Raw genomic sequence first — 22511 nt, 5'->3', positions numbered from 1 at the left:
AGCTGTAATAGACCAGAACTTGAAGAATTGACTCTGAATGGAAAAGTTTCCTCTCAAAAATAGTTTTCTTAAGTTCAAAGTAAATTTATTGTATGTCACCATACATAACCCTGAGATTCATTTTCTTACAGGCATTCACAGTAAATACAAAGAAACACAACAGAATCAATGAAAGTCAAGACAGACACACAAGACAATCAATGTGCACAAGACAACAAACTGTACAAGTACCAAAAAGGCATAAAATAATAATCAATAAATAAGCAATAAGTATCAAGATCATGAGATGAAGCATGTTTGAAAATGAGTCCATTAGTTGTGGGAACAGTTTCGTGTCGGGGTGAGTGAAGTTACCCCCTCTGGTTCTGGTGCCTGAGGGGTTAACTTCAGTTATGATTCCTTTAATTAATAATTTATTCAATTATGAACAAATAAAAAGGAAGTGTTTGTGGAACTCCAGGCCACGGACACCGTGGGTTCAGATCCCAGCACAGTTGGCACAACATTGTGGGCCAAAGGGTTTGTAATATGCTGTAGATTTCTATGTTCAGTCCTGGGGGATGGACACTAACTCACCAACTGAACCCTGTGGGTAACCTAAAGATTAAAGATCTAACGATTGGCTTTATTTGTCACATGTACATTGAAACATACCGTGAAATGTGATGTTTGTGTCAACAGTCAACACAGTCTGAGGAAGTCCTCGGGGCAGCCCACAAGTATTGCCAGGCTTCTGGCACCAACGTAGCATGCCCACAACTTGTTAACCCTAACCCGTGCATCTTTGGAATGTGGGAGGAAACCAGAGAACCCGGAAAACATATGAAGTCCTTACACCGAACAGTGGGAATTGAACCCAGGTTGCTAACAATGTAAAGCGTTATGCCAGCTGGTACACGACCTCAATCATGTCCTGCCTAAAACTTACCACTACATGGAGAACAGACCCAAACTCTCCATCATGTCCCATCTAAAACTTGTCCACTACAGAGAGAACAGACCCAAACATGGAGAACAGGGCTACGGTAGGAAACTTTATCACATGGTGTGAGCAGAATTATCTGCAGCTTAATGTGAAAAGACTAAGGAGCTGGTGGTAGACCTGAGGAGAGCTAAGGTACCGGCGACCCCTGTTTCCATCCAGGGGGTCAGTGTGGACATGGTGGAGGATTACAAATACCTGGGGATACGAATTGACAATAAACTGGACTGGTCAAAGAACACTGAGGCTGTCTACAAGAAGGGGCAGAGCCGTCTCTATTTCCTGAGGAGACTGAGGTCTTTTAACATCTGCCGGACGATGCTGAGGATGTTCTACGAGTCTGTTGTGGCCAGTGCGATCATGTTTGCTGTTGTGTGCTGGGGCAACAGGCTGAGGGTAGCAGACATCAACAGTATCAACAAACTCATTCGTAAGGCCAGTGATGTTGTGGGGATGGAACTGGACTCTCTCACGGTGGTGTCGGAAAAGAGGATGCTGTCTAAGTTGCATGCCATCTTGGTCAGTGTCTCCCATCCTCTACATAATGTACTGGGTGGGCACAGGAGTACATTCAGCCAGAGACTCATTCCTCCGAGATGCAGCACAGAGCGTCATAGGAAGTTATTCCTGCCTGTGGCCATCAGACTTTACAACTCCTCCCTTGGAGGGTCAGACACCCTGAGCCAATAGGCTGGTTCTGGACTTATTTCCTGGCATAATTTACATATTATTATTTAACTATTTATGGTGCAACTATAACGAAAACCAATTTCCCCTGGGATCAATAAAGTATGACTATGACTATGACTATGACTAGAACAGACCCAACCTCTCCATCATGTCCTGTCTAAAACTTCTCCACTACAGAGAGAACTGACCCAAATGCTCGGGTCTCCCTTCATAACTGAAACATTCCATCTCAGGTGACATCCTGGGGAATCTCTCTCAGCACCATCACATCAGATGATTGGCTCAACAAGACCACCAGGGCGGACAACTGAAATACATCTGCACTCCTGAGGATGAGAGCTGACCTGATAGACGTGTGTAAGATCATGAGAGGCATTGATCGTGTGGATAGTCAGAGGCTTTTCCCCAGGGCTGAAATGGCTAGAACGAGAGGGCACAGTTTTAAGGTGCTTGGAAACAGGTACAGAGGAGATGTCAGGGGTAAGTTTTTTTACGCAGAGAGTGGTGAGTGTCTGGAATGAGCTGCCAGCGGCCATGGTGGAGGTGGACACGAAAGGGTCTTTTAAGAGACTCCTGGACAGCTACATGGAGCTTAGAAAAATAGAGGGCTATGGGTAACCCTAGGTAATTCTAAGTTAGGGACATGCTGGGCACAGCTTTGTGGGCTGAAGGGCCTGTGTTGTGCTGTCTTCTATGTTTCTGTGGTTTCCTGCTCATTATATATTGCTATTTTCATTTTGGATTTGATGGTGGGAGCTTTATTCTACTTCGTCTGTTTTTCAGACCACAACCTCTCCAGTGACATGGTCCAACCTCTCTCCTACAGATGTACCACTCGTGGTGTGACAGGTCATTATAGCAGTTACCCGGGGTCAGTAGGGTGAGATCTCGAAGCCTTCCTGAAGATGCAACCTGGAAATGCTGGGCTCCTGGCCGCTCAGGGTGGGGAATGAATGAAGTGAGACTGGGAACCTCACATCCCACTCAGGAACTGACTGAGACTCTAGGTAAGGCTCAAAGTACCCACTATTCGGGTGCTCATCACTGGGAGGGACAGAACTTTCACCATAGAACTCAGCAAACCAGAGAGGGAGCATCACCCTCAATCCCAAAATCACGTTTACATCGAAACTTATGGTGAAATGTGTTGTTTGCGTTAACAGCCAACACACCCGAGGACATGGCGCCAGGGGATTGGAAAATTTTAAATGTCATGGCACTCTTTAAGAAAGGAGGAAGGCAGCAGAAAGGAAATTATAGACCAGTTAGCCTGACCTTACTGGTTGGGAAGATGTTCGAGTCAATTGTTAAGGGTGAGTTTATGGAGCACTTAGTGACACAGGACAAAATAGGACAAAGTCAGCATAATTTCCTTAAGGGAAAATCCTGCATGATGACCCTGTTGGAGGAGATTACAAGTAGGATAGATAAAGGGAACACAGTGGATGTTGTTTATTTGGACTTTCAAAAGGTCTTTGACAAGGTGACACACATGAGGCTGCTTACCAAGTTAAGAGCTCATGGTACTACAGGAAAGTTACCAGCAAAGTTCGAGCACTGGCTGAATGGTAGATGGCAGCGAGTGGGAATAAAAGGATCCTTTACTGGTTGGCTGCCAGTGACTAATGGTGTTTGCAGGGGTCTGTGTTGGGACTGCTTTTTATACTGTTTATCAATGATTTAGATGATGGAGTAGATGGCTTTGTTGCCAAGTTTACAGATGATACAAAGATTGGTGGAGGGGCAGGTGGTGTTGAGGAAACAGGTAGGATGCAGAATGACTTAGACAGATTAGGAGAATGGGCAACAAAGTGGCAAATGAAATACAATGTTGGAAAATGCATGGTCATGAACTTTGGTAATAGAAATAAATGTGCAGACTATTTTCTAAATGGGGAGAAAAACCAAAAATCTGTGATGCAAACGAACTGGGAGTCCTTGTGCAGAACACCTGAAAGGTTAACTTGCAGGTTGAGTCGGTGGTGAGGAAGGCAAATGCAATATTAACATTGATTTTATGAGGTTTAAAATGCAAGAGCAGGGATGTGATGCTGAGGCTTTATAAGGCATTGGTGAGGCCTCACCTTGAGTATTATGAACAGTTTTAGGCATCTCATCTCAGAAAAGATGTGCTGGCATTAGAGAGAGTCCAGAGGAGGTTCACAAGGATGATTCTGGGAATGAAAGTGTTATCATACGAGGAACATTTGATGGCTCTGGGTCTGTACTTGCTGGAATTCAGAAGGATGAGGGGGGGATCTCTTTGAAACCTTTCGAAAGTTGAAAGGCCTAGACAGGGTAGATGTGGAAAAGGTGTTTCCCATGGTGGGGGAGTCCAGGACAAGAGGGCACAGCCTCAGGATAGAGGGGCGTCCATTTAAAACAGAGATGCAGAGAAATTTCTCTAGCTAGAGGGTGGTGAATTTGTTACCACATGCAGCTGTGGAGGCCAGGTCATTGGGTGGATTTAAGGCAGAGATTGATAGGTTGTTGATTGGACATGGTATCAAAGGCTATGGGGAGTGGGGATGAGAAGGGGAAAAAGGATTAGCCATGATGGAATGGGCCTTATGGCCTTATTCTGCTCCTACGTCTTATGGTCTTATGGACACGCTTAAGGTAGCCGCCAGGTGTCGTCACACATATTGGTGTTAACATAACATGCCCACAGTGTTCAGCAGAAAAACACAGAACACAACAAGGAACAAAACAATCAAACAAGCCATATTCCTCCACATCCTCCTCCCACCCACACACATACACAGACCTTTAACCCCAGGACTGGCTGAATTTGGCCTCCAACCTCCAGCGGACTCAGAGAGATTCACAGACTCGGGCTCTCGTCATTGAGCCTCATAGTCCGGCATCTGATCAACCTTTGGGTTTTGATCTTTGGTCTCGACCCATGGGAAGGACGAAGAAGAGAAGTATTTCTGAATGTCAATCGATTTAGGGTGGATCTCAATGTATATAACCCTCAGCTCAATGTGTGTCACTAAATCTCAATGCATCAAACATTCATACCTCCTCCCTAAAACGACACAGTGTGCCAGACACAAACATGGACACCACCCTCTCCTGCTTCTCTCCTCACAGGAGGCTGGAATCCCAATGCCCCAGAGCAGACGCACTGACTCTTCAGCCAACAGTGTGCCCTGTGCTCGGTGCTGTACACCTCAGCGCTGCCCAGCCTGGGGTAGGAGGAGGAATCGGATCGAGGTGCTCATGTGAGGGAGGTGGTGCAGTCAGGTCTGGGGGCATGGGGTGAAGGGGGGAGGTGTTGCCACATTAAGATACTGGATGTAATAGAATCTCAATTGTACAGCAGAGAAACGAGCCCTTTGGCCTTCTTGTCTATATCCAGGCATCAAGATTGTTAAATATCGTTTCCAGTACACAAGTGTAAAGAAAAACAAAATAATTGTTACTCTGGATCTGGTGCAGCACAAAATAGACACAATGAGGTGAAGAACACAATAATAAAAGACACAATAAATATTGCAGTTTCCATACCGTGCAGTGATGCGGCTTGTTAGGGTGCTCTCTACTGGCCATCTGTAGAATTACCATTCTGCCCATCTATACTAACCCTATTTGCCCTGTCCAGATACCTCCTTCAATGTCGTTACTGTTTGTGCCTCCACTATCTCCCCTGGTAGCTCATTCCAGACAGCAACTTCCCTGTGTGTTCACGTTGTCCCCGTGACCGTGTGGGTTTCCTCCAGGTGCTCCAGTTTCCTCCCACGTTCCAAAGGTGTTCGGGTTGGTAGATTATTTGGTCGCATGGGTGTAATTGCGCAGTGTGAGCAGAGTGGGTCGGAAGGGCCTGTAACTATGCTGAATCACTAAATAATAAAACATAGTTACCAATGACAGAATTATAAATCCTTACAGGGACATTGGGAGTTTGGTATTAAACGCAGGTTGCTGCATTGTACAGAATAATGCACGGGAGCTGTGCTGCACAGAATGATGCAACATTGCTACATTGTACAAAACAATCTATCCTGTAAGTGGAATTTTTTTTAAAAACAAGTGTGCAGATGCTAGTAATGCTGAAACATTAACTCAGTCTCTCTTCTTACAGATGCTGCCTGACCTGCCGAACCTTTCCAACATTTTCAGTTTCTCACACGTCAGGGAGGCACAAGGCACTCTGCAGATTCAGCCAGTCGTCATGGAGTGCCTTGGTCCAAAACATTAACTATTTATTCATTTCCATCCATGCTGAATTCCTCCAGCATTTTGAGTGTGTTCCTCTGGATTATCACCAAGTTCTGAGTGACACATTCCACACATTATTCACAGCAAAACAGAAGATATTTTATGGGCAGGATAGAATATACCTGTTGATTTTAATTTTAGAGACACAGCATCCACCAATTCCCCAGTTTAACCCTAATCACAGGGCAATTTACAATGACCAATTAACCTACTAACTGGTATGTCTTTGGACTGTGGGAGGAAAGTGCAGCCCCGGAGGAAAGCCCCACACTCAAGGGAAGGACATATGAATTTCTTACAGAGGACACTGGAGTTGAACTCTGAACTCCAACAACCCGAGTTGTAATAGCATCATGCTAACAGCTCGGCTACTGTGGCGCTCCAAAATCTCGAAAGGATTCTGCCACCACAACTTTTACTATTTCTGGGCCCCCACATTCTCCAGTTTCCAGGCAGCACAATCACACTGACCTAACCTAATCGGTTCAAATCCCACCGCCCCCAAAGGATCGCCCATCTCACTCTATCACCTGGCATTTGTCACCAAAAGATAACCTATGTCACAGCTCAGGGTCACACATTTCACCCGTTCCCCGCCCACTGTTCTTACCGTCTACACCCTGCTGTAGCCCAGACTCCCCCTAAATACAGAGACCTCCGCTCCATCTCCCACACAGCAGCCAATATCCACAGGCTCCCCATGATCTCCCCATCCCCATCACACATCCCTCCAATTTGAATTGATTAGTTCAAAGTTCAAATTAAGTTTATTATCAAAGTATATATGTGTCACCATGTACAACACTGAGATTCATTTTCTTGTGGGCATACTCAATAATCACAAATAAACACAACAGGATCAATGAAAGATCACACATAACAAGACGGACAAACAACCAACATGAAATGATAACACTGAGGAATTTAAAGTTGCTGACCCTCTCCACCACTGAATCCCCAGTGAGGACTGGCTCATGACTCCTATAGACAATAATTTATTGTCAAATATAGGGAGACCATTCACCCTACCTCATCTGTCCCACAGGGAGACCACCAAACCTCATCTGTCGCACAGGGAAACTACCAAACTTCTTCTGTCCTGTGGGGTGCCTAGCAAACCTCATATGTCCCACAGGGAGATCACCAAACCTCCCCTGTTCCACAGGATGCCTACCAAACCTCACCTGTCCCACAGGGACATTACCAAACCTCCCCTGTCCAATGGAGAGACCACCAACGTCATCTGTCAGATAGAGAGACCATTAAATCTTGTCTGTCTAACAGGGAGATCACCAAACCTGTCCTGTCCCTGCACTGTAGCTCTCCCCACCCCGGGTGTCAATCCAAAGGGTGCTCCCCCACCCCAACCCCCCCCCCCCCCCAAAGCCACTACTCCCATTCCCAGCTGCAGATGTGGCTGGAACCTAGTGAGGAGAACGATGACAAACCCAACCCCACCAGTTGCCCCTTAAAGTTCAAAGTTCAAAGTAAATGTATTATCAAAGCACATACTGTATGTGTCACCATATACAAACCTGAGGTTCATTTTCTTGCAGTCGTTCACAGTAAATACAAATAAGCAATAATATTTATATTATTATAATAAGTAATCAATATAGAGAACATGAAATGAAGAGTTCTTGAAAGTGAGCCCATAGGTGGAGGGAACTGTTCAGTGATGGGTGAGAGAAGCTGAGTGAAGTTATCCCCTTGGTTCAAGGGCCTGATGGTTAAGGGGTAAAAACTGCTCCTGAACCTGGTGGTGTGGGTCCTGAGGCTCCTCCCTGATGTCAGCAATGACAAGAGAGCATGACCTGGACGGTGGTGGTCCTTGACAATGGATCCTTGATAAGAGGGTCTGCATCCTTCACCGCTGCTCGGACAATCAACCTGCACCGCCCCCACAACCTTGAAGGGGCTGGTTACACCTGAATCATTGTCACTGCCCATATTTAAATCTCTCCTGTCACCTTAAACATCAAAGTTCAAAGTAAACTCATGACTGAAGTATGTATATATTATATATATCCTTCAGATTAATTTTATTGCAGGCATTTACAAGAAAATAATGAAATACAATAAAGTCTCCAAAAAAATAGAGAAATACAGACTGACAAACAAACATTGTGCAAAAGCATGCAAATAAAAAAAGTAATACTGAGAACAGGAGTTGTACAGAGTGGGTGCAATTGAGTGTCTGTTGTGGAATCGGTCAGAGTTGAGGTGGGTGAAGTTATTCACACTGGTTCAGGAGCCTGATGATTGTAGGTCCGAACTGTTCCTGAACCTGGTGATGTGGCTCCTGCCCCTCCTCCTCGATGGTGGTAGCGAGATGCCACCATACAGATGGTACAGTAAAACAGCATGTTGGAGAGGGTAGTGAGATGCCACCTACTTTAGTTCTTCATGGCCAACCCATGGGAAAAAGACCAAATCCATTCACCCTGTCCATGCCACTGACTATCTTGTGCACTCTTACACGGTGTCCAATGCTCCAAAGAAAAGTCCCAACCTCTCTCCATCTATTAGTCACTTGATTCTGGGACAGTGTCCTTGCACAGTAAGAGTGCACACGGTATCAGACTCCCCTGACACTGGGTTGGAGGGGTGACAGGTTGGGAACAGCCTCAGCAGTTGCCCCAACAAGTCTCCATCACATGTTGGGTTTGGTGCAACTCAGTATCACGGTGTCTGTAGCAGGTGGCTGCTACTGAGTTAGGGGCCAACTGAACAAGGGGAGGGTACAATGAAGGACCATCTCACTGAGGATGTGTCTCACTAGGGGAGGGCCCGACTGAGGGAGGGTCCCATGGAGGGTGTGTCTCACTGGGGGAAAGTCTCAGTGAGGGATTGTACCAGTGAGACGTTCACACTGAGAATGTGTCTCACTAGGGGAGGGTCTCACTGCGGAGGGTGTCCACATCCTTCCTATAATGATGCAACCAGAACTGAACACAATATTCCAAGTGTGGTCTAACCAGAGTTTTATAGAGCTATTACATTACTTTGCAGCTCTTAAACACAATCCCACAATTACTGAAGGCAAACACACCATACACCTTCTTAACAAATTATCAACTTGAGTGGGAACTTTGAGGCATCTATAGACATGAACCCCAATGTCCTTCTGGTCCTCCACACTGCTAAGAATCCCATCATCCACACTGTACCTTGTCTTTGCTTATCCTTCCAAACTGAATCACTTCACATTTCTCTCGATTGAACTCCATCTGCCACTTCTCATCCCAGCTCTGCATCATGTCAATGTCCAGTTGCAAACTACAACCACCTTCTACACGATCCAGAACTCTGCCAACCTTCATGCCATCTGCAAACTTTCGAAAGCAAGTTCATGTGAAGCCACAGAGAGGTTATCGAACAAAATAAGAGCACAAGGGATTAGGTGTAACGCACGTGTGCAATGAGAAAGAGAAAATAAAAGTTAGCAGAGTTTGTCACGTACATCGACACACACAGTGAAATGGATCATTTTGCGCCAAAACAAATCAGCAAGGATTGTGCTGGGGGCAGCCCACAAGTGTCAGCACACTTCCAGTGTCAACACAGCATGACCACAACTGACTCACACTAACATGTACGTCTTTGGAATGAGGGAGGAAACTCGATCACTTGGAGAAAACCCATGTGGTCATGGAGAGAACGTACAACTCCTACAGACAGTGGCAAAAATCAGAATCAATTGATCACGGGCACTGTAAAGCGTCATGGTGTTGGCGATACTACCATACCGATCACCCAGAAAAAACCCATGTGGTCACAGGGAGAATGTACAAACTCCATACAAAATAGCGGAGGGTAGAAACAGCTGATATTACGACTAGCTACTCTAAAGTGTTGCAAAATTGCTACATTACCATGCTGTGTAATTCCCATGCATACTGCGAATAGAGAGAGAGGACAATGCCACTTGCAAGGTCTCTTCCAGACCCACTTGGGAAAACAGTAACATATGGACAGCAGAGGGTATGGTATTGAATGGTACTGAGACCAGGCTGTTTCAATGTCTACACGGCATTGATGCGAACACAGAGATAATAGGTAGGGGGGGAAATTAATGTGGTTTGAGATTACTCTGTGAGTGAGAGTGACAGGGTTCAGTGAAATCCCGTGGGATTACTCTGCGAGTGAGAGTGACAGGGGTTCAGTGATGAGGAGTGGGATTACTCTGCGAGTGAGAGTGACAGGGGTTCAGTAATGAGGAGTGGGATTACTCTGCGAGTGAGAGTGACAGGGGTTCAGTGATGAGGAGTGGGATTACTCTGCGAGTGAGAGTGACAGGGGTTCAGTGATGAGGAGTGGGATTACTCTGTCGGTGAGAGTGACAGGGGTTCAGTGATGAGGAGTGGGATTACTCTGCGAGTGAGAGTGACAGGGGTTCAGTGATGAGGAGTGGGATTACTCTGCGAGTGAGAGTGACAGGGGTTCAGTAATGAGGAGTGGGATTACTCTGCGAGTGAGAGTGACAGGGGTTCAGTAATGATGAGTGGGATTACTCTGCGAGTGAGAGTGACAGGGGTTCAGTGATGAGGAGTGGGATTACTCTGCGAGTGAGAGTGACAGGGGTTCAGTGATGAGGCGTGGGATTACTCTGTCGGTGAGAGTGACAGGGGTTCAGTGATGAGGAGTGGGATTACTCTGTCGGTGAGAGTGACAGGGGTTCAGTGATGAGGAGTGGGATTACTCTGTCGGTGAGAGTGACAGGGGTTCAGTGATGAGGAGTGGGATTACTCTGCGAGTGAGAGTGACAGGGGTTCAGTGATGAGGAGTGGGATTACTCTGTCGGTGAGAGTGACACGGGTTTTTTGATGGCCCAAGTGGGATTACTCAGTGACCAATGACTCAGGGTCGGCGATGAGGAGTGGGATTTCTCTGTGAGTGACAGTGAGATGGGATCAGTGATTTCCAAAGTGGGATTACTCTGTGAGTGAGAGTGAGAGGGGTTTATTGATGGCCCAAGTGGGATTACTCTGTGAGTGACTGTGTCGGGGGTCCAGTGATGAGAAACGGGATTACTCCGTGACAGGTGTCATGGGTTCGGTGATGGCCAAATTGGATTACTCGGTGACCAATGACTCAGGGTCAGAAATGAGGAGTGCGATTTCTCTGTGAATGTTAGTGAGATGGGATCGGTGATGGCCAAAGAGGGATTACTCTGTGAGTGACAGTGACACGGGTACTTTGAAGGTGCACGTGCAGAGCGGGAGACACTGACACGAAAGAGCATTTCAGTGAGTTTCAAGAAAACCTGTGCTGAGCAAAAGGAAAAATAAGAAGCTCTCTGCCAACAGGGTTACTAACAAACTGAACTGAACACCAACACTACAGCACACATGCAGTAACTCATTATTAAAATAATACCGCTCCTTCACAGCATCTGTCTGAATTATTCATCTTCTTTCATGGCATGTTGTCTAAGATAAGAAGGAGTGTTGTCATCGCTGTGCTTCAGTGACTAGACTGAAATGAAAGGAAGGGAGTTCATTGCAATTACCAGGAAATCCAAATTGTGTGAATGCGCATTGTGATTGACGATCTGTTCCAGCTGCCAATCTGCAAGCGTGCCCAGGTTCCGCGTCAGTGCCTGCGTCATGACAGGCAGAGACACGATGGGTGATGGACGTCCTGACCGGAAATCTCATCTGGCACCACGGTGATGTAGTGGTTAGCACGACGATATTACCGCTTGGGACATCGGAGTTCAGAGTTCAATTCCAGCACCCTCTGTAAAATCATCCTCCCCATGGAAAGCATGGTTTACCCTGGCTCCTCTGGTTTTATCCCACAGAGTCCAAACTCATACCGGGTAGGTTAATTGGTCATTGTAAATTGTCCCATGATTAGGTTAGGTTTAAACAGGGGTTGTCAGGTCTTGCTGGGCAGTATGTCTCAAAGGGCCAATGCCATGTTGTAAATGTAATCCTCTCAATGGCCCGGATGAGGCAACGACATATGTCATATTCAGCTTTACCGATGATATAACACTGGGTGACTCTGTGGATTGTGATGATCACAGAGGAAGGTTTCACTGAACAGGCACAGTGCTGCAGTGAGGACAGCCACTGCTTTATAGCACCAGACACCTTGTGTTCAATCCTCAATGCCGACACTGTTTGTGTGGAGTCTGCATGTTCCCCTATGACCACGTGGCCATGTGACCACCCTGCCAACCCCGTGGTACACTGCCTTATAGCACCAGAGACCCGGGTTCAATCCTGAGCTCCAGTGCTGTCTGCGTGGAGTCTGCATGTTCTCCCTGTGACAGCGCGACTTCCGTCCCACATCACAAAAATATATATTTCATCAGGAGTTTGAGCAATCGGTGTGTCCTCAAAGATGATAGGCTGAAGGGGTTAGTTTAGTTTTGTTTTAGAGAAAGTAACCCAAGTTTGTTCAACCATTTGTAATGGCACATGCTCTATAATCCAGGCAGCATCCTGACTGACAGTCGACAAGCCAAAGAGCCCATTTCCCTGCTGTACCTCTCCATGACTCCAGTGAATTAACAAGGATATGACAGATGGAATGTAACAAGCTTAGCCATGAAGTCACAGCACATGGCATGAAGGGAATTGAAAGCATAGTTGTGAAGTTATCTCTTTAACACACAAGAAAGGGTCATCCTGAATGGTCATTTCTGTTAGATAAGACTGCTTAATTGTTATCTTCTTTGTAGCTCACCAATTGATTATCTGCTTGTATTTTATAAACTACCTATATACGTGTAAGTACCATTATCATGAAAAAAGATGGGATTATGAACAGATGGACTGAGTATATTCAGGAATTGTTTGAAGACAATCGAGGTGAAAAACCAGAAATTAAAAAAAACATTGAAGGTCCAAGTATTTTAAAATCTGAAGTTCGTAATGCAATAAATAAGATGAAGAAAGGAAAAGTGGCAGGTCCTGATGAATTAGTAATAGAACAAATTATTACCCTTGAAGATTATGGAATTGAAAAACTTACTGATTTAATCAATGACATTTATGAGACTGGAATAAACTAGAAGAGATGAAAAAGATCAGTATTTATCACTCTTCCTCAGAAACCTGGAGCAATAGAATGTGAATTACATAGTACCATTAGTTTAATGAGTCATATCACCAAGATACTTCTAAGAATTTTAATGACAAGAGCTAAAAGTAAGATACAAGCTGAAATAGGCGAAGAACAATGTGGTTTTGTGAAAGCCAAAGGTACAAGAAACGCAATATTGATGTTAAGGATACTATCAGAACAAGCTATTCAAGTGCAAAAAGATTTGTTTGTTTGTTATATCGACTACACAGAAGCATTTGATAAAGTAAAGCACAATAAGTTATTTGAAATATTACAGAAAACTCTAGATCTAGATTCGAAAGACCTTCACCTAATCAGAAATCTGTACTGGGAACAAATTGCCACTACAAGAATAGGTGGAGAAGAAAGTCAGTTTACAAAAATCAAGAGAGGCGTTGGACAAGGGTGTGTTTTCTCCCCTGATTTATTTAATGTGTACAGTGAAACAATATTACAAAAAATAAGAGACATCTTGGGAATCAAAGTTGGCGGTGAAAACATCAATAATTTCAGATATGCAGATGACACTGTGTTAATTGCAAGTACGGAGGAAGAACTACAAAATATACTTGTTGAAGAAAGTGCAAAAATGGGTCTAGCTATCAATTGCCAAAAGACAGAATGTATGGTGATATCCAAAAAGAAGGTGAATCCTAACTGCAGGCTGAGAATAAATGGGGAAGATGTAAAACAAGTACAGAACTTTTGCTACTTAGGAAGCTGGGTGACATCAGATGGCAGGTGCAACATGGACATCAAAAGAAGAATAGGGATGGCAAAAGATACCTTTATGAGAATGAAGAGTATACTGACCAATACTAAACTAGGCATGACAACCCGCCTCAGAGTACTGAAATGTTACGTTTATCCAGTTATGTTATATGGCTCAGAATGTTGGACAATATTTAGTAACATGAGGAAATGAATTGAAGCAGCAGAAATGTGGTTTTTGAGGAGGATGCAAAGAATATCTTGGACAAAACAAATATCTAACGAGGATGTCATGAACAGAGCAAACACAAAAAGAGAAATAATGTATGAGATCATGAAAAGGCAACATAACTTTATTGAACATGTGATTAGGAAAGAGGGGTTAGAATGCATGGTAATTATGGGAAAGATTGAAGGGAAGAAAGCAAGAGGAAGGCAAAGACAAATGATGATGGAGACAGCAGCCAGAGAACTGGAAATGAATACCAATGAATTGATCCACTTGACCCGAAACAGGAATGTGTGGGCCATGGCAGTCAAAGCTCAAACCAGGCATGGAACCTGATGATGATGATGATGATGATGATGATGATGATGATGATGTACACGTAATTGTTTAGTATGTTTCCTCGTAGTCACAGCGTGGATATGCAATTGTTCAATGTGTCTCCAATTGGTTACATTGGTATCATTCTGGAAAGTTCTGGGTTTCTCCTGGTGTTGCATTATTTGAATAGGAGTTGTCTAATTGGTTGACTCTTATCTGCAAATTTGAATAAAATGTTTCAGATGCGTGGGTATAAACAGAGCTGAGCATGACGCTCCACCATCTTTTTGCTTCTCTCCCCCTTCGCGTTTGAGACCTCTATCACTGCCAGTTATCTAATTTCCTTTGTTCTATTAGCACTCAATGAAACAATTGTGAGGCAACAAGCTTTGTGCCTTTCCTGACTTCTGAAAGAACTTTGCATCAAAAACATCAAAATCCAGCATTTCGTGTCAGTGTTGAGTCCATTGTATTTTTTAATCTCAGAAATGACCCGGAATTCTGGTCGCAAGCCACAATTTCTAAGTTGTCAGCAGACACGCAGGTTACAGTAGTGTGAACTCTTAGAGCAGGGAGAAGGGTTGCAGGAAGGTACAAAGAGACTGGGGGAAGCGTGGCTGTGACAGGTGAGGTCACCGAATGTACTTGGGAGGAAAACTAAGGCAAGACAATACGGGGTAGAGATCTGAGAGTGTGGATGCTGGAATCAGACAATCAGAATCAATGTCACTGGCATATGTTGTGAAATGAGTTGTGTTACAGTAGCAGTAGATTGCAGTGCATAATAAAAGTTATGAATTATAATAAGAAATATACATAAATTAAACAGAAACCATAGAAACTACAGCACAGAAACAGGCCTTTTGGCCCTTCTTGGCTGTGCCGAACCATTTTCTGCCTAGTCCCACTGACCTGCACACGGACCATATCCCTCCATACACCTCCCATCCATGTATCTGTCCAATTTATTCTTAAATGTTAAAAAAGAACCCGCATTTACCACCTCGTCTGACAGCTCATTCCATACTCCCACCACTCTCTGTGTGAAGAAGCCCCCCCCAATGTTCCCTTTAAACTTTTCCCCCCTCACCCTAAACCCATGTCCTCTGGTTTTTTTCTCCCCTTGCCTCAGTGGAAAAAGCCTGCTTGCATTCACTCTATCTATACCCATCATAATTTTATATACCTCTATCAAATCTCCCCTCATTCTTCTACGCTCCAGGGAATAAAGTCCCAACCTATTCAACCTTTCTCTGTAACTGAGTTTCTCAAGTCCCGGCAACATCCTTGTAAACCTTCTCTGCACTCTTTCAACCTTATTTATATCCTTCCTGTAATTTGGTGACCAAAACTGAACACAATACCCCAGATTCGGCCTCACCAATGCCTTATACAACCTCATCATAACATTCCAGCTCTTATACTCAATACTTTGATTAATAAAGGCCAATGTACCAAAAGCTCTCTTTACGACCCCATCCACCTGTGACGCCACTTTTAGGGAATTTTGTATCTGTATTCCCAGATCCCTCTGTTCCACTGCACTCCTCAGTGCCTTACCATTAACCCTGTATGTTCTACGTTGGTTTGTCCTTCCAACGTGCAATACCTCACACTTGTGAGTATTAAACTCCATCTGCCAATTTTAGCCCATTTTTCCAGCTGGTCCAAGTCCCTCTGCAGGCTCTGAAAACCTTCCTCACTGTCTACTACACCTCCAATCTTTGTATCATCAGCAAACTTGCTGATCCAATTTACCACATTATCATCCAGATCATTGATATAGATGACAAATAACAATGGACCCAGCACTGATCCCTGTGGCACACCACTAGTCACAGGCCTCCACTCAGAGAAGCAATTCTCTACCACCACTCTCTGGCTTCTTCCATCGAGCCAATGTCTAATCCAATTTACCACCTCTCCATGTATACCTAGCGACTGAATTTTCCTAACTAACCTCCCATGTGGGACCTTGTCAAAGGCCTTACTGAAGTCCATGTAGACAATATCCACTGCCTTCCCTTCATCCACTTTCCTGGTAACCTCCTTGAAAAACTCCAATAGATTGGTCAAACATGACTACCACACACAAAGCCATGTTGACTCTCCCTAATAAGTCCCAGTCTATCCAAATGCTTGTAGATTCTATCTTAGTACTCCCTCCAATAACTTACCTACTACCGATGTTAAACTTACTGGCCTATAATTTCCCGGATTACTTTTCGATCCTTTTTTAAACAACGGAACAACATGAGCCACTCTCCAATCCTCCGGCACCTCACCTGTAGACAGCGACATTTTAAATATTTCAGCCAGGGCCCCTGCAATTTCAACACTAGTCTCCTTCAAGGTCCGAGGGAACACCCTATCAGGTCCCGGGGATTTATCCACTTTAATTTTCCTCAAGACAGCAAGGACCTCCTCCTCTTTGATCTGTACAGTTTCCATGATCTCACTACTTATTTCCCTTAATTCCATAGACTTCATGCCAGTTTCCTTAGTAAACACAGACGCAAAAAACTTATTTAAGATCTCCCCCATTTCCTTTGGTTCCACACAAAGCCGACCACTCTGATCTTCAAGAGGACCAATTTTATCCCTTACATCCTTTTGCTCTTAATATACCTGTAAAAGCTCTTTGGATTATCCTTCACTTTGACTGCCAAGGCAACCTCATGTCTTCTTTAGTGGTGTAAAAAGGGAGCTAAAAAAGAAAAGAAGAAAAAAATCAGGAGGCAGTGTACGTGGGTTTATTGTCTATTCAGAAATCTGATGGCAGAGGAGAAGAAGTTGATCCTGAAACGTTGAGTGTGTGCCTTCAGCTCCTGTAGCTCCTCCCTGGTGGTAGCAATGAGAAGAGAGCGTGTCCTGGGTGATGAGGGTCCTTAGTAATGGATGCCGCCTTTTTGAGGCATCACCTTTTGAAAATTTCCTTGATGCTGGGGAGGTCAGTGCCCATGATGGAACTAGCTGAGTTTGTTGCTGGGGAGGTTAATGCCCATGATGAAACTGGCTGAGTTTGATGTTGGGGAGGTCAGTGCCCATGATGGAACTGGCTGAGTTTGATGCTGGGGAGGCCAGTGCCCATGATGGAACTGGCTGAGTTTGATGCTGGGGAGGTCAGTGCCCATGATGGAACTGGCTGAGTTTGATGCTGGGGAGGTCAGTGCCCATGATGAAACTGGCTGAGGTTGATGCTGGGGAGGTCAATGCTGATAATGGAACTGGCTGAGTTTGATGTTCGGGAGGTTTTATGCCCATGACGTGGGCAGATTTACTGGAGCTGTTAGGAGTGGTTTAAACTACTATGGGAACCAGGATGATAGAGCTGAGGATGAGCCAGCAGGTTACAAGTAGGTAAGGAGGAGAAGATGGCGGCGTGATGCAGCTCGCGCGGCAGCTCCAGTGAATGATATCTGTAGTCTGTCAAGCAGGGTGCCGTGCACAATTCTGATTTGATGGAGACAGATGTGAGAGAATGGAGGAACATCTGAAGAAACTTCTGAAATGTCTTTTTCGCTGCTGCTGTTACTGTGTGGTCCTGAATCTCCGGAGAGGAAGGCCCTGAATCCTCAGCTTTGCTTGTTGCTTGGCGGCCGGGACGGGTGCTCGGTGCTCGGTGTCAAAGGGCTGGTCAGGGGCTCGAAGTTTTCAGACAGACTCAGAGTTGGCTGGGGTCGGATGCTTCCAATGCATCGACAGTTGTCGGTGCCTGGAGGTTTCTGGCAGAGAGAGTTTCTCCCTTCTGCCGCCTGCTATTGGGAACTGTCAAGAGTGGCTTGGAACTTTGAGACTTTTTTTTACCATTCCCATGGTCTGTTCTTTATAAAATTATGGTATTGCTTTGCACTGCTGTAACTATATGTTATAATTATGTGGTCTTGTCAGTGTTAGCCTTTGGTTTGTCCTTTTTTTTCTGATATCAGTCTGGAGGAACATTGTATCATTTCTTAATGCACGCATGGATTTCTAAATGACAATAAACAAGGACTGAGTGTCCTCATAATCTAAAGATGATGTGTGTAACATAAGCATAAGGAAGGACATGCCAATGACTGGGTACAAATGCAGACAGCAAAGAGTTAAATTGTACCACAGAGGCAAAATTCAGGGTGCGTAGAATGCAGGACTGAAGGTGCTGTATTTCAATGTGCATCGCATTTGGAACACGGTAGACGAACTCGTCGCACAATTAGAGATTGGTCAGTATGTCATTGTGGGCATCACTGAGTCGTGGCTAAAAGAAGGCCATAAATTGGGAGTTTAACATCAATGGATGTACTCTGTATCAAAGGGGCAGGCAGGAAGGCATAGGCAGTGGTGTGACTGTTGGTAAGAGATGGAATTACATTTTTAGAAAGTGGTGACATAGGGTCAGGGAATGTTGAATCTTTGTGGGTGGAGTTAAGAAACTTCAAGGGTAAAAGAACATTATGGGAATCATATATAGGCCTCCATATAGTAGCCAAGATGTGGGGTTCAGATTGAAAAGGGAACGGAAAAGGCATGTAATAAGGGTAATGACACAATTGTAATGGGGGATTTCAATATGCAAGAGGATTGGGAAAATCAGGTTGGTGTTGGATCGCAAGATGAGGAATTTGTTGGATGCCTACGAGATGGCTTTTTTAGGGCAGCTGTGCTTGAGTCAGGCAAAGGCTGTCTTAGATTGGGTATGGTGCAATAACCCAGATCTTATTAGGGAGCTTAACGTAAAGGAACCCTTAGAAGGCATGATCATAACATGATTGAATTCATTCTGCAGTTTGAGAGGGAGAAGCATAAGTCACATGTATGAGTATCGCAATGGAATAAAGGGAATTACAGACACATGAGAGAGGAGCTTTCCCAGGTGGATTGGAGGAGGATACTGGCAGGGATGATAGCAGAGCAGAGTTGACTGATGTTTCTGTGAATAGTTCATAAGGCGCAGGGTAGATATATCCCACAGAAGAAGAAGAAGTTTTCAAATGGCTGGGTTAGGCAACCGTGGCTGACAAAGGAATTTAAGGACTGCATAAAAGCCAAGGAAAGGGCATATAAGCTAGCAAAAGTGAGTGGGAAGTTGGATGATTGAGAAGCTTTTAAGATCCAACAAAAGGCAACTAAAAAAAACTATAAGAAAGGAAGAGATGAAATATGAGGGCAGACCAGCCAAAGCAGGATACCAGGAGTTTTTTTCAGTTAAAAAAAGAGTAAAAGGGAAGTGAGAGTTGATATTGGACCACTGGAAAATGATGCTGGTGAGATGGTAATGGGGAACAAAGAAATGACAGATGAATTTAATGGGTACTTTGCATCTGTCTTCACTGTGGAAGACACTAACAGTGTGCCAGAGGTCCGTGAGTGTCAGGGAGCAGGAGTGAGTGCCATTGCTATTACAAACTCTAAGGTCTTAAGGTGGATAAGTCACCTAGGCCAGATGGGCTACATCCCAGAGTCCTGAAAGAGGTTGCGGATGAGATAATGGAAGAGGTCATGATCTTTCAAGAATCACTTGATTCTGACATGGTCCCGGAGGACAAGAGTATTGCAAATGTTACTCCACTCTTTAAGAAGGGAGGAACGCAAAAGAAAGGAAATTATAGGCCAGTTAGTCTAACCTCAGTGGTTGGGAAAGTGTTGGAGTATATTATTAAGGATGAGGTATTGGGCTACTTGGAGACTAATGGTAGACTAAGTCAAAGTCAGCGTGGTTTCTGTAAAGGGAAATCTTGTCTGGCAAATCTGTTCAAGTTCTTCAAGGAAGTAACAAGCAGAGCGGACAAAGGAGAGGCAGTGGATGTTACTTACTTGGATTTTCAGAAGGTGTTTGCTGAGGGGGCATACATGAGGCTGCTTAACATGATAAAATCCAATGGCATTACAGGAAAGATACTGACATGGATAGAGGAATGGCTGACAGGCAGGAGGCAGCGAGTGGGAATAAAACACACCTTTTCTGGTTGGTTATCAGTGACTAGTGGTATTCCTGAGGGGTCAGTATTGGGACTGCTACTTTTCACATTGTTTGTCAGTGATTTAGATAATGGAATTGATGGCTTTGTGGCAAAGTTTGCAGATGATACAAAAACAGGTGGAGGGGTAGGTAGTGCTGAGGAAGCAATGTGATTGCAGCAGGACTTAGACAAATTGGAAGAATGGGCAAAAAAGTGGCAGATGGAATGTAGTGTTGGGAAAAGCATGATAATGCATTTTGGTAAAAGGGACAATAATGCAGACTATTATCTAAATGAGGGGAAAATTCAAACATCAGAGGTGCAGAGGGATTTAGGAATCTTCGTGCAAGACTCCCAGAAGATTAATTTACAGGTTGAGTCTGTGGTAAAGAAGGCAAATGCAATGTTGGCATTTATTTCAAGAGGAATAGAATATAAAAGCAAGGAGATAAAGCTGAGGCTTTATAAGACATTATTCAGGCCACACATGGAGTATTATCAACAGTTTTGGGCCCTATATTCCAGAAAGGATGTGTTGTCATTGGAGAGAGTCCAAAGGAGGTTCACCAGGATGATTCTAGGAATTAAAGGGTTAACATATGAGCAGTGTTTGGCAGCTTTGTGCCTGTACTCACTGAAATGTAGAAGAATGTGGGGGGCTCTCATTGAAACCTACTGAATTTTGAAAGGACTAGATAGGGTGGATGTGGAGAGGATGTTTTCCATGGTGGGGATATCCGGAACTGGAGCACACTGCCTCAAAATTGAGGGGCAACCCTTTAGAATATAGTTAAGGAGAATTTTTTTTATCCAGAGAATAGTAAGTCTGTGGAATGCTCTGCCACAGACTGCAGTGGAGGTCAAGTTCATGCTTATATTTAAGGCGGAAGTTGATCGTCTCCTGATTGGTCAGGGCATCAAAGACTATGGCAAGAAGGCAAGTGTATGGGGTTGAGTGGGATCCAGGATCAGCCATGATGGAATGGCGGAGAAGATGCGATGGGCTGAATGGCCTCATTCTGCTCCTATGTTTTAAGGTCCCATGGTCTTATGGCGTTGGCTGCTTTTTAGGACTTTCTGCAGCTTATTTTGATCCTGTGCAGTGGCCCCTCCATACCAGATGGTGATGCAACCAGTTAGAATGTTCTCCCTGGTACATGTATGGAGATTTGCGAGAGCCTTTGGTGACATACTAAATCTCCTCAAACTCCTGATGAAATATAGTTGCTAGCATGCCTTCTTTGTAATTGCATTAGTATGTTGACCCAGGATAGATCTTCGGGGATGTTGAGACTTAGGAACTTGAAACTGCCACCTTTTCCACTTCTGGCCCCTCGTTGAGGACTGGTGTGTGTCAATGCTGCTGGAACTCAGCAGGTTCAGGCAATACCATGAAGCGAAATGGACAGTCAATAGTTTGGGTTGAAAACCTTGATTTGGACAGTTGAATAAATTATTCTGTTCTGAAGGGGAACAGAACAGAAGGGGCTGGGGAGAGGGTGAACAAGTCATTGGAAGCAGCAGGGCCGGTTGAGAAAGTCCGGCTTTATCCATGCAGGCATGAAGGACAAAAGCTAGGAAAAGCATGCTGAACATCAGCTTAGGAACCGCGGTCAATTCTGGACGCCATATTATGGGGAGGAAGTAGAGAGATTAGCGAGATCCAGAAAATATTCAAAGGAATGTTGAAAGGCCAGCAACATGGATGTGAAACAAAGGATGTCTGAGAGTGTATGCCCTCAGCACTTCCTTAAGTTCTAATCTTCGTTAATGCAAGCAAACCCAGGGTCAGAATCAGAATCAGAATTAAGTTTAATATCACTGGCATAAGTCGTGAAATTTGTTGTTTTGAGCAGCAGTGCAGGCATTATTATTTCTTCTTCTTCTTCTCCTCCTCCTCCTCCTTCTTCTTCTCCTCCTTCTTCTTCTCCTCTTTCTTCTTCTCCTCCTTCTTCTTCCTATCATCCCTAATGGGCCTTGTTTTTTTGACAGCAGCTCGCCAGGGTCCTTGGTCCTGGGTCAATAGGTTGATCAACCCTGTGGCTTCCACTTGCACCACATGTCTTCCAGGCAAAGATCCTTCCTCTCCCACAAATGAGGTCTTTGGAGCTTCTGTTGTCATTTCTGCCACTCTACCCAAACCTCATCCTTTCCAGGCTTGGGACGGTCCATGCTGGAGTTAGGATTTGTGAAGGAATCATGTAAATGGTGGCTTGCTGATAGGTCACCATGGGCTGAGTGGTCTGTTTGCCCGATGTGTGACAATGTCTAATGACATTGCAATACGTTATGATAAAACTATGAATCCCAATAAGAAGCATACATTAAACATTAA

General features: G+C 44.5%; 1 protein-coding gene across 1 annotated transcript in view; it reads left to right on the top strand.

Moving 5' to 3' along the window:
* The window catches only part of tmem161a (transmembrane protein 161A), a 250910-nt gene that overhangs the window by 156520 nt on the left and 71879 nt on the right, over window positions 1-22511 (top strand). Inside the window, exon 3 of the mRNA XM_063032710.1 lies at window positions 2456-2679. The gene's annotated coding sequence lies outside the window, so the exon portion shown is untranslated. The remainder of the gene's footprint in view (window positions 1-2455; window positions 2680-22511) is intronic.

Source organism: Mobula hypostoma, chromosome 24 (assembly GCF_963921235.1).
Source record: "Mobula hypostoma chromosome 24, sMobHyp1.1, whole genome shotgun sequence".
In the NCBI taxonomy this organism is placed as follows: domain Eukaryota; kingdom Metazoa; phylum Chordata; class Chondrichthyes; order Myliobatiformes; family Myliobatidae; genus Mobula; species Mobula hypostoma.
This window is presented reverse-complemented; position numbering and strand designations above follow the sequence as displayed.